At 38.4% G+C, this 13,705-nt stretch overlaps 1 protein-coding gene and 1 pseudogene across 6 annotated transcripts in view; one reads left to right on the top strand and one right to left on the bottom strand.

The window, feature by feature from the left end:
• The window catches only part of Opcml (opioid binding protein/cell adhesion molecule like), a 1,104,634-nt gene that overhangs the window by 193,748 nt on the left and 897,181 nt on the right, over positions 1 to 13,705 (bottom strand). The window lies entirely within an intron of this gene.
• On the top strand, positions 9,698 to 9,848 carry LOC116908442 (annotated as a pseudogene).

Below are 13,705 nucleotides of genomic sequence, written 5' to 3'. Positions count from 1 at the left end.
GTAATAGAGACGAAGTGAGTTGGTTGAACCCTGACACCAGGGTGTTGTTAGTCCCAGGTTTGCCGATGATGCTGTACCATCCAGCCCTCTTGCAGTAGAAGAGAACTGATAGAACTGATCATAGTATTCTTTACAAATATGATTTGCAGAAGAAGCAATTGATGATGATAAAGCATGACCAGAGACCCTGGGGAGGAAAATAGCCTTGTCTATGAGGATGTATCTGCAAACCAGCACTCACAAGACTTTGGTGGTCAACTGGTTAAGTAGGTGGACTAACACAGTGGTTCTCAACCTGTGGCTCCCGACCTCTGGGGGGCCACTGAATAACCCTTTCTTAGGGGTTGCTTAAAACCATCAGAAAATGGAGAGATTTGCATTATAATTCATAAAAGTAGCAAAATTACAACTATGAAGTAGCATCAAAAATAATTTTAGGGTTGTGGTGTTACCAGAAGGTGATGAGCTTTATTAAAAAGTCTCAGCATTAGGAAGGTTGAGAATGTCTGCTGTAATGGAATGTACAAGATCACTCTGAGTCCATCATCTTTCATTCTTTCTGGTTCATTTAGTATCTACAGCTTGTAAGGAATTCTAGCATACGTGGAGTCTTTTCATCATTATTTCTACCACAGCTGTGATTCAAACTTTTAGTGCTCAATTCAAGCCAAACTTCTCAATGATGCAATGGGCTTCCATCTTCTCCAAATTTCTCCTATGTTACTAAAATTCAAGTGTTCATAACAAACTAGAGTTGTACTTATTAAAACAACAGCTAAATGACTTGGTGGCTCCTTTTTGCATGTAGAATAAACAGCAAACCTTTCTGGTCCATGACAGAGAAAATTCTCCCTTGCTCTCATTGGAAATTGACATTTAAGGCTGAATACATTAGTCAATAGTTCCATGTCTATTAAAACAATATATATGAAAACCAGGAAGTGTGAATATTTGAATTCATTGTCCAGCTTCAGGGGCCTGATTCTTTCTGCAAGTCCTAAAATGACTGCTTACAAGCTATTCATTTGCAGACTTCATTTTACCCTTGCAGCCATATCTGTTTTTCTGTAAACAACTAAAAAAATACCCAACGGGAGGTCAAATCCAAGCTCCCAGACCTATGCAGCATTGTACACTGTGTACAGCAATGATCACCACTCTACACGCCACTCTTCCACTGTGGCTCAGTTCTGTCTCCTTTAAAGGACTGGTGGAACCCCATCACCCAGGAAACCTTCCTTCATTGGGCATGGTTCATGGGAGCAATCTGGCATCCATCACTACTGCTGCATGGATACCTCACTTTTGACATTACTGGGTGTCCCCAGACACCATCTCATTAGAATCAGCCAATCCACAGCTGCATCTCTGGACCCTGCACAGCAGAGGGAACACACCAACAAGTACCTGAGAATAAACCAAGTGGGAAATAGCAACATCAAAGTTATTTTCTTCTCATACTCCATTTATATTCTTTAAAGTTGTCAGCACACAAAAATACTCCTTTGTCTTTATGAAGGATTGATTTTAGATTTCTCAAAATAGGCTTTAGCAAGGAAAAATGATAAATTGTCTTGTTAGGGTTAAGGAAATTTGTGTGTGCATGAGAACAGATTTCTTTGTATGTTGATTTTTAAGACATGTTTTTATGAGTTCTTTGAGAATTTCATACAGTGTGTTTTGATCATATCCACCTGCCTTTCCCCAACTCCTCACAGACACACCCTTTCTTCATCAACGTGGTTTCCTATTCTTTAAACCAACGAAATCCTTTTTATACTTCCTGTATGTTTTAGGATGTGTGTAGTTTTGCACTGAAAGTATGATGAATTTCCTAATGCCTACTCTTAAAGAAAATTATCTAGCCTCTCCCAGAAACTATTCATTTCCAATAGCTTCTTAGTTAGGGGTAGAAGTTTGTGCCCACCTCTCTTCTTTATCCTAGGATTTGGTACATAATGAGTTTGCACAGATCTTATGAAGACTGTTAAACCACTGAGTTTATATGTATGGCTGCCTTTAGGAATCTAGAATACACTGTTTCCTATAGTCATCTTTCTCTTTCATTCTTTTTACCATCCCTTTCTCAACAATCCCAGAAACTTGTGAGGAAAGAATGTCAGACAGATGTCCCATTTATAGGTGAGCATTTCACAACCTCTTACTGTCTACCCCTGGGCCAGTTATGGATCTCTGCAGTAATGAATTATTGTAAATAGAAGCTTCTCTGATGAGATTTGAGAGATGCATGAATCTATGGGTATAATGATAAGTCATCAGGAGTCAGTTTAATACTATGTCCATTGAACAGAATAGTGGTAATAGGTTCTCACAAAGAGCCCATGACCTGTTTATCCATGGTTCTTGGTCCAATGATAGCATCAGGCATGACTATCATTCTGTGAAGTGGTACTTATGTACAGTCAGGGAGTGCTTGCTGTCCATGCCACTATTGCAGTAGTGAGCTGATACTGCCAGGCCATGTATGATTGTTGCATATAATCCACAACTTGGTAAGACTAATGCCTTTTATCGTCTATGTCCACATCACCTTTCAGGATGATGAAAGCTGCTCAATAGAGATGTAGCTTCCAGGTCAGTATCTGTTTGATTTCTCTACACTCTCTGACTCAAGTATGCTGTGTCTTTTTGTTGTGGATTTCTGATGGGTAACAAATAGTACTGACAATAGCCTGTAATACTTGAAGTTCTTCAGGATTTCAGTGGCCAATAACTCCAAAAGAGATAACCCCTTCCTCCTGTACCTGTATCTTGGTATTTTATTTATTACTCTATGGTGTCTCACAGAGGCATGATTGCTGTTATATAATAATTCCACTATCTATCTGTTGGTCTGTCTGTCAGTCCATCCATCCGTCCATCTGTCCATCTGTCCATCCATCCATCCGCCCATCTATCTATCTATCTATCTATCTATCTATCTATCTATCTATCTATCTATCTATCTATCTATCTATCTATCTATCTATCCATCTATATATCTATCTATCTTATAGATATATGGGAGTACATATATGTGGAACTAAGTTTCTAGATGATTTTTTAAAGGTTAATAGTGTTATTTATTCCTGTTTCCTTTATTCTACCCTGCCCCTACCTCACCCTTAACCCTTCCTGTTCCATTATTTCCCTTGAGCTATTTATGCCACTGCTAAAAACCACTTACAGTGTATTCTAGCTTAGGTACACCTATGACTACACCTTCTACCCTATCATCTACAATACATGTAAAAATATAAAAATAATTGGAGGGGGATTGTGGGCCATGTAGACAACTCTGGCAGAAGCACCAGCGGAGTCAAACATACACTATATATACTCTGTGAAACTGGCCCATCAGTTACCTTTAACTAAAGTTTTCCTAAAATGCTGTGTGAATGCCACATGTTTTCCACCAGGGGTACTCTTTTAGGTTTTCTATCTCCAAGAACGTGATAATTTACAACAAAGACCACTGGAGATGTGGGAGTGGAAATACAGCAAAATACAGATATTGGTATCAGGTTATCTCAGTTATCTCAAGAAATGACTGGTTACTGGAAGGTTCTGAGGAGAAATAGCTCAGGGAGAGGCACACTTACAGCAGCTGCCCCTAAGACTATGCTTGGATTAGGAACAGAGGAGCAGAGGGAGGCTCTACTGTCTTTGTCATTGTTCGTAGCCAAACAAGTCACATCATTATTTCCAAAGGAACGTCTGGTCAGACATTCATTTGAAAACTGTCATCTTACAAATGTTTAATTACTTCTCAACCGCAAAGGATGACTGCAAATTTGTAATCCGTCGTGTAAGAAGCTATCAACCTCTACCTCCTTGAGTCACTGGAAAGAAAAAACATTTTACATAGAAAATTAAAGTGGCTTGATCGCTTTGTATGCAAAACGATTTTCTGCCTCCCCTATAGCTTTGCTCTCTGATCTCATCTCTACCTCAGGGGAGATTTGCAAGCTAAAAACCCCACAGCAAGAGGTGGCTTCTCTCTCTTCCTGCTATGTTTGTTCCAGGTACTCAAGATTTATTTTAGTTCAGGCTGCATAGCTAAGAGAGGGAGATCATTTGAAAATTAGGTTCTGATTTTAATTAGGAAAGCTCTGTGGCATTTCTCTGGGACTCTTTGAAGACCCAGCTCATTTGGTTTTCATACAGAGCTTGAAACTAGGATGGTTTCTAATGGGGGTGGTTGTCGTTGCTAATGATGTTGTGTGTTCATTTTAATTTGACAAATATAACAGGGTAATTCAGAAACAGAGAGGCCACGAGATGAGAAAAAGGAGAACTCCTCAGTACTACTCTCTGGCCCAAATCCACTGCAGCCAAATATAAATACCTCCCTCTTCATACTGAGTCCTGTTCTGGCCACAGATGAAAATAAACATGTTTGACATTGGATAGAACATGGTCATTACTCCAGAATATTTTAAAACATAGGTACTTAAAAACTGTATTGTTAGCTACTGCTTTGTTTTCCTATCCCAGAAAGAAGATTTACACTGTGTGAAGACACAATTTACATATCACAAACTTTATATACTTGCATAGAGAGTCACACATTTGAAATCTCTACTGCACACAACATATTAATTAAAGCTCACTTTTAAATAGGCCATTTAGGTTCTGAGAGAAACAGACAGGAGCACAATTTGAAGTGGGAAATAATCAGTATTATGAGACAGAACCAAGAATTCTATTGATTCAAATGAAAGGAGGTTAGCCTTTTAATTCTGGGAACCAGTGCTAGTTCAAAGCTAGGAGGCCCAAGTGAGAATTTTCCCAGAGTTGGTCAACAAGATCTCGGGGAACCAGTTATCTTCCTCCAGGCTGCTCCTTATTTACAACAGAGGAGCCATCCCTCCAGTTAGTGAAACTGCTTTCCCAAAGACACGGAGTGTCGCAGAACTTGTTCAAGCAACTGTCTTGAGACTAGAGTTATTTTCAGCGCCGTGCAACTTCAGAAAGGACAGAGTAACTCCGAAGAGTTGTTAAAGTATCACATTTAAGTATCTGTTGATAAGTAGGAGCCCTGGAATATGGGTATAGGGATTCCAATGCATGATTCTCCAAGTTTATCTTCAAATCCTTTTGACACTTCAACACCATGTGTAATACCAACCTTCCATATTCCCCTACACACACATATGATCTAATGGGTATCTGCTGTCAGGCAAAATAACTTCCCTTTCTTTGTACTCCATTTCTGAGTCTACTTAGAAGTCTGTCATGGTAAGCAAAAAAGAGAAATTAAGGGTAATGTCAGTTCTTAAACAAAGCTTGTTGATGGTGACCTGAGGGGTTGAGGTAAACATATATTCAGTAGGCTTCCTATTTATTTGAATTGCAGAGGATGCATGGACCCTGGGATAGATTGCAGATTATCTACTCAGTGAGGTGGGTGTGAGTCCTGCAGAGTTAGTACATCTGACCTCAGTGTTCAGTTACTTGAATGGCCTGAAAATATAAGAGTCTTTTTCCTTTAAGTTATTTGTATGCTTACTGGAGAACGAATTAGCTTTTTATTTCATTAAGAATTGAGACATGCAATTCATTAATGGTTTTCTTAGATTAAATAATCTAGCACTAAAATCTACATTCAAAATCTGTTTTCCTTTGAACCATGAAGCTCATAGGTACTAAGTTCTACTTAAACTTAATGTATATTCAATAATGTGAATTTGTTTATTAAGAATAAATGTTTAACTGATACTTAGCAGACATAAAATTAATATAGGAGTTGATTTTTGTATCCTATGGCAAACTGAGCCAATGCCAGCTCATCTTACTTTTTTCGAGCTTTGTATGAAGAGTACATTCAAAAACCCATGTGACTAAGAATCTGACCCCACCCATCTTCACTGAGGGAATGGAGAGAGTGACAGAGGCAGGGATCTGGAGTTGAGAATGTGCAGGCAGAGCAGACATTTCTTCACAAGACAAAGTGGGTTGAAATGGGAAATGAGTGGGTGTTGAAGAAGCACAAACTTCAGATGAAGCCAGAACAGCCTAAGCCAGAAACAAGTAAATCTGTTGGAGTAGGAAAACAGGATGGGCTGGAGTTGAGAGAAGAGTTGTTGCATGGCCATCACAAGTTAGCTTACATAGCGCCTCTGCAGAATGGAAGATGGTTGGACCCAACAGTCTACCCCTCTGTTCTTTGTTGATCTATAAACAGAAAATTCTGTCCCCAGGGCTCCAGAATGGACTTTGTACAGTATTCAAGCCACGGCCCCAATTTGTTTTAGAATAGCCAGTGAGAAGATTGATAGAGGAAGTCTGTGAATTATAGATGCACTTACAAGCCTTAATCCTGGACAATGTCATATTTCCAGAGGGGAATTTGGAATTAGATGGGGCAGAACAGATGAAAAGAAGCTGGAGCAAAATAATCCATTTCTGAGTTGAAGACATGGCACAGGATGGGCTGCTGCTCCTAAGGATGTCCCGCTCTGTGCACATCTAGGTCTGCTGAAGGACTTCTAAGACCTGGCCAATGACTATTGTCCTTGCAAAAAGCAAATAACAGCATAATGTGCAAACCAGTGCCAGTTTACATCAGGAAAGCACACGCTTTTACAGCAGGAATAGACCATTGTTCAAGAATCTTCATTAGGACAGCTTCACTGAATTGCGAATCAATTCTAGCAAAACCCAGACAGTTACATTTTCAGAATGTTGCAAAAACTGCAAAAACTCAAACGTGCATATGAAACAAGACCAGCTAATTGATTCTACTTACATCAGCATTCACCTACAAGAGAGCTCTCTTGAGACCTCTGCAAAGTATAAGAATGTTTTAATGAAAGTTGAGAAATAGAGCAGGGGATCCTGCCCATTTTCTCTACTCCCTCCTAGAACATATTTCAGTTAGAGTATCTGAAAGGGCTAAAAGATAAAACAAAACAATAATTTTGTATCAGGCCAGAGAGAGAGAAAGAAAGAGAGGAGAGAGAGAGAGAGAGAGAGAGAGAGAGAGAGAGAGAGAGAGAGAGAGAAGAAGCATATAATACCACATGCAATTTAGCAAACAGACATGACTACTACTTTAGGAAAATCAGAAATAGCTAACATCATCCAGGCATGCCGAATGGCTTGAAAAAGAGAATCCTAGGAAGATACTCAATGTTTGTGGGAAGATTTATGGTGTCATATTGTGCAATATGAAGGTAAGCTTTCTTGGAATATAAGAATGAGCAGAGCAATAACATTTCTTCTTGAGGTGCACTGCTGTGTACATTGAGTGTTTCTGCACTTATTCTTAGTAGCGAAATTTATTTTCAAAATGATAATATATTTCCATGTACTCTCCAGGTCACCTGGGAGCAGAGTCAGTCTATGTTAACTTTAAAATAAGCCTGATAAAGTAAAGAAGGAATTCAACAACTTTCCCCAAGTATAACAAGCAGAACTCAAAGCCCTCCAAAATAACCCCAAACAACTTGGCACTCATTGATAACCACTGTCTTCTTCAATGGAATTTTGGCTCAATCCGAAGGACTGATATGCGATGTGGATTATGTATGCCAAATACATCTATCTTCTTGACTTGTCCTGACTACTACCCCCCCATAACACTATCTTCTTCCTCTTTCCTGTACCTGATGTCCACTTCTCTGCTGGTTCCCTGACATCATCAGACTCATGATATTTGTGGAGTTAGTGACCCTAGCCTATAGGCCCCGTTTAATAAATTTTAAAGATGAAAGCTGGTGTATAAAAATATATGTCATTTTTAAAGGGAACTAGCTACTTCTGTAGAGGGCCTAGGTCTGATTACCAGCAGTTACATGACAGCTAACAATAATCTGAAATTCCATTTCCAAGGTATACTATATCATCTTCTGGTGCCTGAGGGCTGAAGGTACACATCGGGTATATAGACATAGATGCAGGTGACATACCCAAACATACAAAGTAAAGGCTTTAAAAAACTGAAAGCTGAAGAAACTGGGTTGTCTGGATAGTGTATGAATACCAGCTCTGGTAGCTTTGTCTCTTCCTGGCATACCTCGGTCTCTGCGTCACACTTGTTTGTGTGTTGGCCTTTTCATCTTCTGCATAGACCCTGTCCTTTAACCATAAATCTGGTGACTCTTCAGGAAAAAAAAATCCTACTTGAAGACTTGAATCTCAAACAGAAAATTGTATTAAGCTTATTAATCTACCTATTTTGGATGTTTGTTTGCTCATGTTCAAGCTAGGCTTAAAGGCAAAATCTTTTTAATAACACTGATAATAAGACAGGGGTTTCCCAAATAGAATATTCTCAGAGATTATAAGACCTAGAGTTCATATCTTAGAGGACCTAGAACAGAATCTCTATATTCCTTTTCTTAAGCTTTTTGTTTGCAGGCTACCTTTGTGAGACTAGCTATAAAGGGTGGTTCGCACTTTTTTTGTCACTAACCGACTTAAAGATGATTACTTTAGCAAACACTCCCTACTGTTCGCTGCTGTACCAAGTGTTTGACAGTTTTTATTGCCAAGGGACTGATTAGCTCGAGTATACGCTCAACTTAACTTTATGACACAGCTGTGACACATATAAATAATGTGCACATATTTTATTTGAGAACACCTAGAGTTTCCAAAGAGTTGAAAATACAAACAGGAAAATGTCATTGACCTCCACGAAGCATACTTTTTAATCAGTTTATTTAAATGCATTGATGGTTTAGAACTCACCAGATGGGAGAGCACAGACCTGATTTTTAAAGGTTAGGAAGCTTACTGGCTTCTGCCAAGGGTGCAGGAAACTGTCATTTATAATTTCTTAGTGAGCCATTATGCAGAGAAGAAAGGAGTCTGAGTTAGTGGGAACCATCATAACGCTCACGAATCCTTGTTTTTGCCACTCATTGGTGGTAGAATCTCGAGGAGATGGGGGTCTTCCTACCAAACCTGGGCTTATTCATCAGTGTAAGATTAGTAATGGTTTAGTCCGCAGGTGATATGAGTAGTGGATGCAAAGTACTTACAGAAGTTCCTAACAGGAGCTCAATGGACAGAAACTATCATGAATTTTGTGAAAATTCTCTATAGATCAGAATTATCAGTAAGGTTTCATTTGAGGTGGGGAAGAGAAAAAGGGGAGAGGGAAAAAGAGGAACATAAAGAGTCTGCTGAGAGCAACTGCTTGTCGACAGAAAACTTTGAGAAGCAAGGTTTCATTTAGTCATAATATAGTTGAGAATTTTAAATATATACACTGACTGCACAAATAAATGAATTGTTTCAAAATTAGCTTACTCTGCTGAAATGCAATGTTTTTATGACATACTGTCACAGAGCCTACCATTTTCTGAAACCAGTCCAAGTTATTTCTGCTATATATTAAATACAGGGATTTGAGTAGAGAAGTTACAGGATCTATATGAATATGCAGATTACCATAGAGTCATCTACTATCCTGCACAGGACTCAATCAATTTCAGAGCATGGAAGGCATGTGACTCATAGATCCTGTGAGAACCTCGATGTAAACATGGATACCTAACCCATCAGTGTGGGTAAACACACATGCAAGCAATGGCCAGAATGGTTAATCTACTGTGTTCATTTTCTTATCAAAATACAAATATGACTAACAAAACCCAATGCATAAACAATACAATAAAACAAATGTCATTATGGTCTAGATATAGCAGTATATTATAAAAAGATACAGTATTAAAACATAAAATGTATCGCTTCTCGGCCTTTTGGCTAAGATCAAGTGTAAAACATAAAATGTTTAAATAGCTTACATGCTTATATGTGCAACTATAAAGTTTCCTTGGAAGAGTTTACATTGACCAAGCTACATAGACACACTACACATGCTTTTAGTGGCTCTTTGAACAAGACACCATAGCTATATGTGTCTAGATCCCTCATTACACTGTTAGTAGCTTAAAAGCAGGAATCTGCCTTCCAGTTTCTGCCTGTACCTGGTCCCGCACCTCTCTCTACTAAAATCCTGTTGGGGAGAGATCTGGACTCTCAGAAGTGCAGTCAATCCTGAGAGCTCTGGGGAAACCGCTGCTTCTGCTAACATTCCAGGCCTAAGAGGAAACTGCCTAGAGCCCTCTGGGCACAGGAACCTAGACGCAAACAAGGAGAGGATCCTTCCAGTCTCTGCTTGCACCCAAAGCTGAAAACCAGTCACCATGAGTGCTGACACACCTAAGACCAACACTTTGCTCCAAGAGACCCTCCTGGAGCCCTCAGGACACACAAATCCAGGAGCAGTCTGGGACAGGACCCAGACAGTTTCTGCCTGCACCTGAAGCTGACCCAGTCCCACAGTTCTCTGTACCCAGATCCCACTGGGAAAAAGCTGGAATCCAGGAGTGTTGACACACAGGCTTACAGGAGGATCAAAGATAGCAAGACAAGTTAACACCAGAGACAACCAAATGGTGAGAGGCAAACGCAGGAACCTAAGCAACAGAAACCAAGACTACTTGGCACCATCAGAGCCCAGTTCTCCCACCAAAGCAAATACTAGATTCCGCAATACACCGGAAAAGCAAGATTTGGATTTAAAATCACATCTCATGATGATGATAGAGGTCTTTAAGAAGGACATAAATAACTCCCTTTTAGAAATACAGGACAAGTAAACAAGTAGAAGTCTTTAAAGAGGAACCACAAAAATCCCTTAAAGAATTACAGGAAAACACAAATAGGTGAAGGAATTAAACAAAACCATCTAGGGTCTAAAAATAGAAATAGAAACAATAAAGAAACTACAAAAGGAGACAACCCTGGAGGTAGAAAACCTAGGAAAGAAATCAGGAGTTGTAGATGCAATCAAAACCAACAGAATACAAAAGAAAGAAGAGAGAATTTCAGGGTCAGAAGATACCACAGAATACAACCATCAAAGATAATGTAAAATGCAAAAAGCTCCTAACCCAAAACATCCAAGAAATCCAGGATACAATGAGAAAATCAAACCTAAGGATAATAGGTATAGAGGAGTGAAGATTCTCAATGTAAAGGGTCAACAAATATCTTTAACAAAATTACAGAAGAAAATTTCCCTAACCTAAAGTCAAAGATGCCAAGAAACATACAAGAAGCCTACAGAACTTCAAATAAATTGGATCAGGAAAGAAATTGCTCCCATAACATAATAGTCAAAACACCAAACACACAAAACAAAGAAAGAATATTAAAAGTAGTAAGGGAAAAAGGTCAAGTAACATATAAAGGTAGACCTATCAGACTTACACCACACTTCTTACCAGAGACTATAAAAGCCAGAAGATCCTGGGCAGATGTCATACAGACCCTAAGAGAACACAAACGCCAGCCCAGGCTACTATATCCAGCAAAACTCTCAATTAATATAGATGGAAAAACCAAGATATTCCATGACAAAAACCAAAGTTATGCAATATCTTTCCAAAAATCCAGCCCTACAGAGGATAATAGATGAAAAATTCCCACACAAGGAGGGAAACTACACCCTAGAAAATAATCTTGCAACAAACTCAAAAGAAGAGAGACACACAAACATAATGTAACCTCTAACAACAGAAATAACAGGAAACAACAATCGCTATTCCTTAATATCTCTTAAAACCAATGGATTCGATTCCCCAATAAAACAAATAGACTGACAGATTGGATATGTAAAGAGGACCCAGCATTTTGCTGCATCAGGAAACATACCTCAGTGAAAAAGACAGAGTAAAAGTTTGGGAAACAATTTTCCAAACAATTGGTCCCAAGAAACAAGGTGGAGTAGCCATTCTAATATGGAATATGGAATATAACTTTCAACCAAAAGTTATCAAAAAAGATAATGAAGGACACTTTATATTCATCAAAGGAAAAATCCTCTAAGATGAACTCTCAATCCTGAATATTTATTCTCCAAATGCAATGGCAACTACATTAATAAAAGAAACCTTACTAAAGCTCAAAGCACACATTGCCCCTCAAACAATAATAGGGGGGATACTTCAACACCCCACTCTCAGCAATGGACAGATCTAACAGAAGTTATGAACCAAATGGATTAAACAGATATTTATATAAAATTTCATCCTAAAACAAAAGAATATACCCTCTTCTCAGCACCTCATGATACCTTCTCCAAAACTGACCATATAATCAGTCACAAAACAGGCCTCAACAGTTACAAGAAGATTGAAATCATTCCACATATCCTATAAGATCACCATGGACTAAGGATGGTCTTTGATCACAACAAAAAACCAGAAAGCCCACATACACATGGAAGTTGAACAACACTCTACTCAGTGATAACTTGGTCAAGGAAGAAATAAAGATATTAAAGACTTTTTAGAATTTAATGAAAGTGAAATCATAACATATCCAAACTTATGGGACAGAATGAAAACAGTGCTAAGAAGAATATTCATAGCTCTGAGTACCTCAAAAACAAAACAAAAACAAACAAACAAACAAAACTGGAGAGAACATACAATAGCAGCTCAACATCACACTTAATGCTCTAGAACCAAAAGAAGTGAATACACCCAAGAGGAGTAGACAGCAGGCAATAATTAAACTCAGGGCTGAAATCAAACAAGTAAAAACAAAAAGAACCATAGAAAGAAACAACAAAACTAGGAGCTGATTCTCTGAGAAAATCAACAAGGTAGATAAACCCTTAGCCAGACTAACCAGAGAGCACAAAGAGAGTATCCAAATTAACAAAATCAGAAATGAAAAGGGAGACATAACACCAGAATCTGAGGAAATTAAATAAATCATCATATTCAAAAGCCTATATTCAACAAAACTGAAAAATCTGAATGAAATGGACAATTTTTTAGACAGATACCAGGTGCCGAAGTTAAATCAGGATCACATAAACCATCTAAACAGTCTCATAACTCCGAAAGAAATAGATGCACTTATTAAAGGTCTCCCAGCCAAAGAAAGCCCAGGACCAGGTGGATTTAGTGGAGAATTCTACCAGATCTTCATAGAAGACATAATATCAATACTATCCAAATTATTCCACAAAATAGAAACAGAAAGAACACTACCCAATTCCTTCTATGAAGACACAATAATGATTATACCTAAACCACACAAAGACCTAACAAAGAAAAAGAATTTCACACCAATTTCCATTATGAATATCAACACAAAACTACCTAATGAAATTCTTGTAACCCGACCCCAAGAACACATCAAAGTGATCATCCATCATGATCAAGAAGGCTTCATCCCAGGGATGCAGGGATGGTTCAATATATGGAAATCCATCAATGCAATTCACTATATAAACAAACTCAAAGAAAAAAACATATGATCATCTCATTAGATGCTGAGGAAGCATTTGACAAAATTCAATACCCCTTCATGTTAAAAGACTTGGAAAGATCAGGAATTCAAGGCCCATAGCTAAACATTGTAAAAGCAATATACAGCAAACCAATAGCCAACATCAAACTAAATGGAGAGAAACTTGAAGCAATTCCACTAAAATTAAAGACTAGACAAGGCTGCCCATTCTCTCCCTACTTATTTAATATAGTACTTGAAGTCCTAGCCAGAGCAATCAGACAACAAAAGGAGGTCAAAGGAATGCAAATTCGAAAGTAAGAAGTCAAAATATCACTATTTGCAGATGATATGAAAGTATGCTCAAGTGACCCCAAAAGTTCCACCAGAGAACTACTTAGCCTGATAAACAAATTCAGCAAAGTGGCAGGGTATAAAATGA

The sequence above is a fragment of the Rattus rattus genome, chromosome 8 (genome assembly GCF_011064425.1).
Source record: "Rattus rattus isolate New Zealand chromosome 8, Rrattus_CSIRO_v1, whole genome shotgun sequence".
NCBI lineage: Eukaryota > Metazoa > Chordata > Mammalia > Rodentia > Muridae > Rattus > Rattus rattus.
The sequence above is the reverse complement of the archived record's forward strand: the minus strand, read 5'-3'. Positions and strand labels throughout refer to the sequence as shown.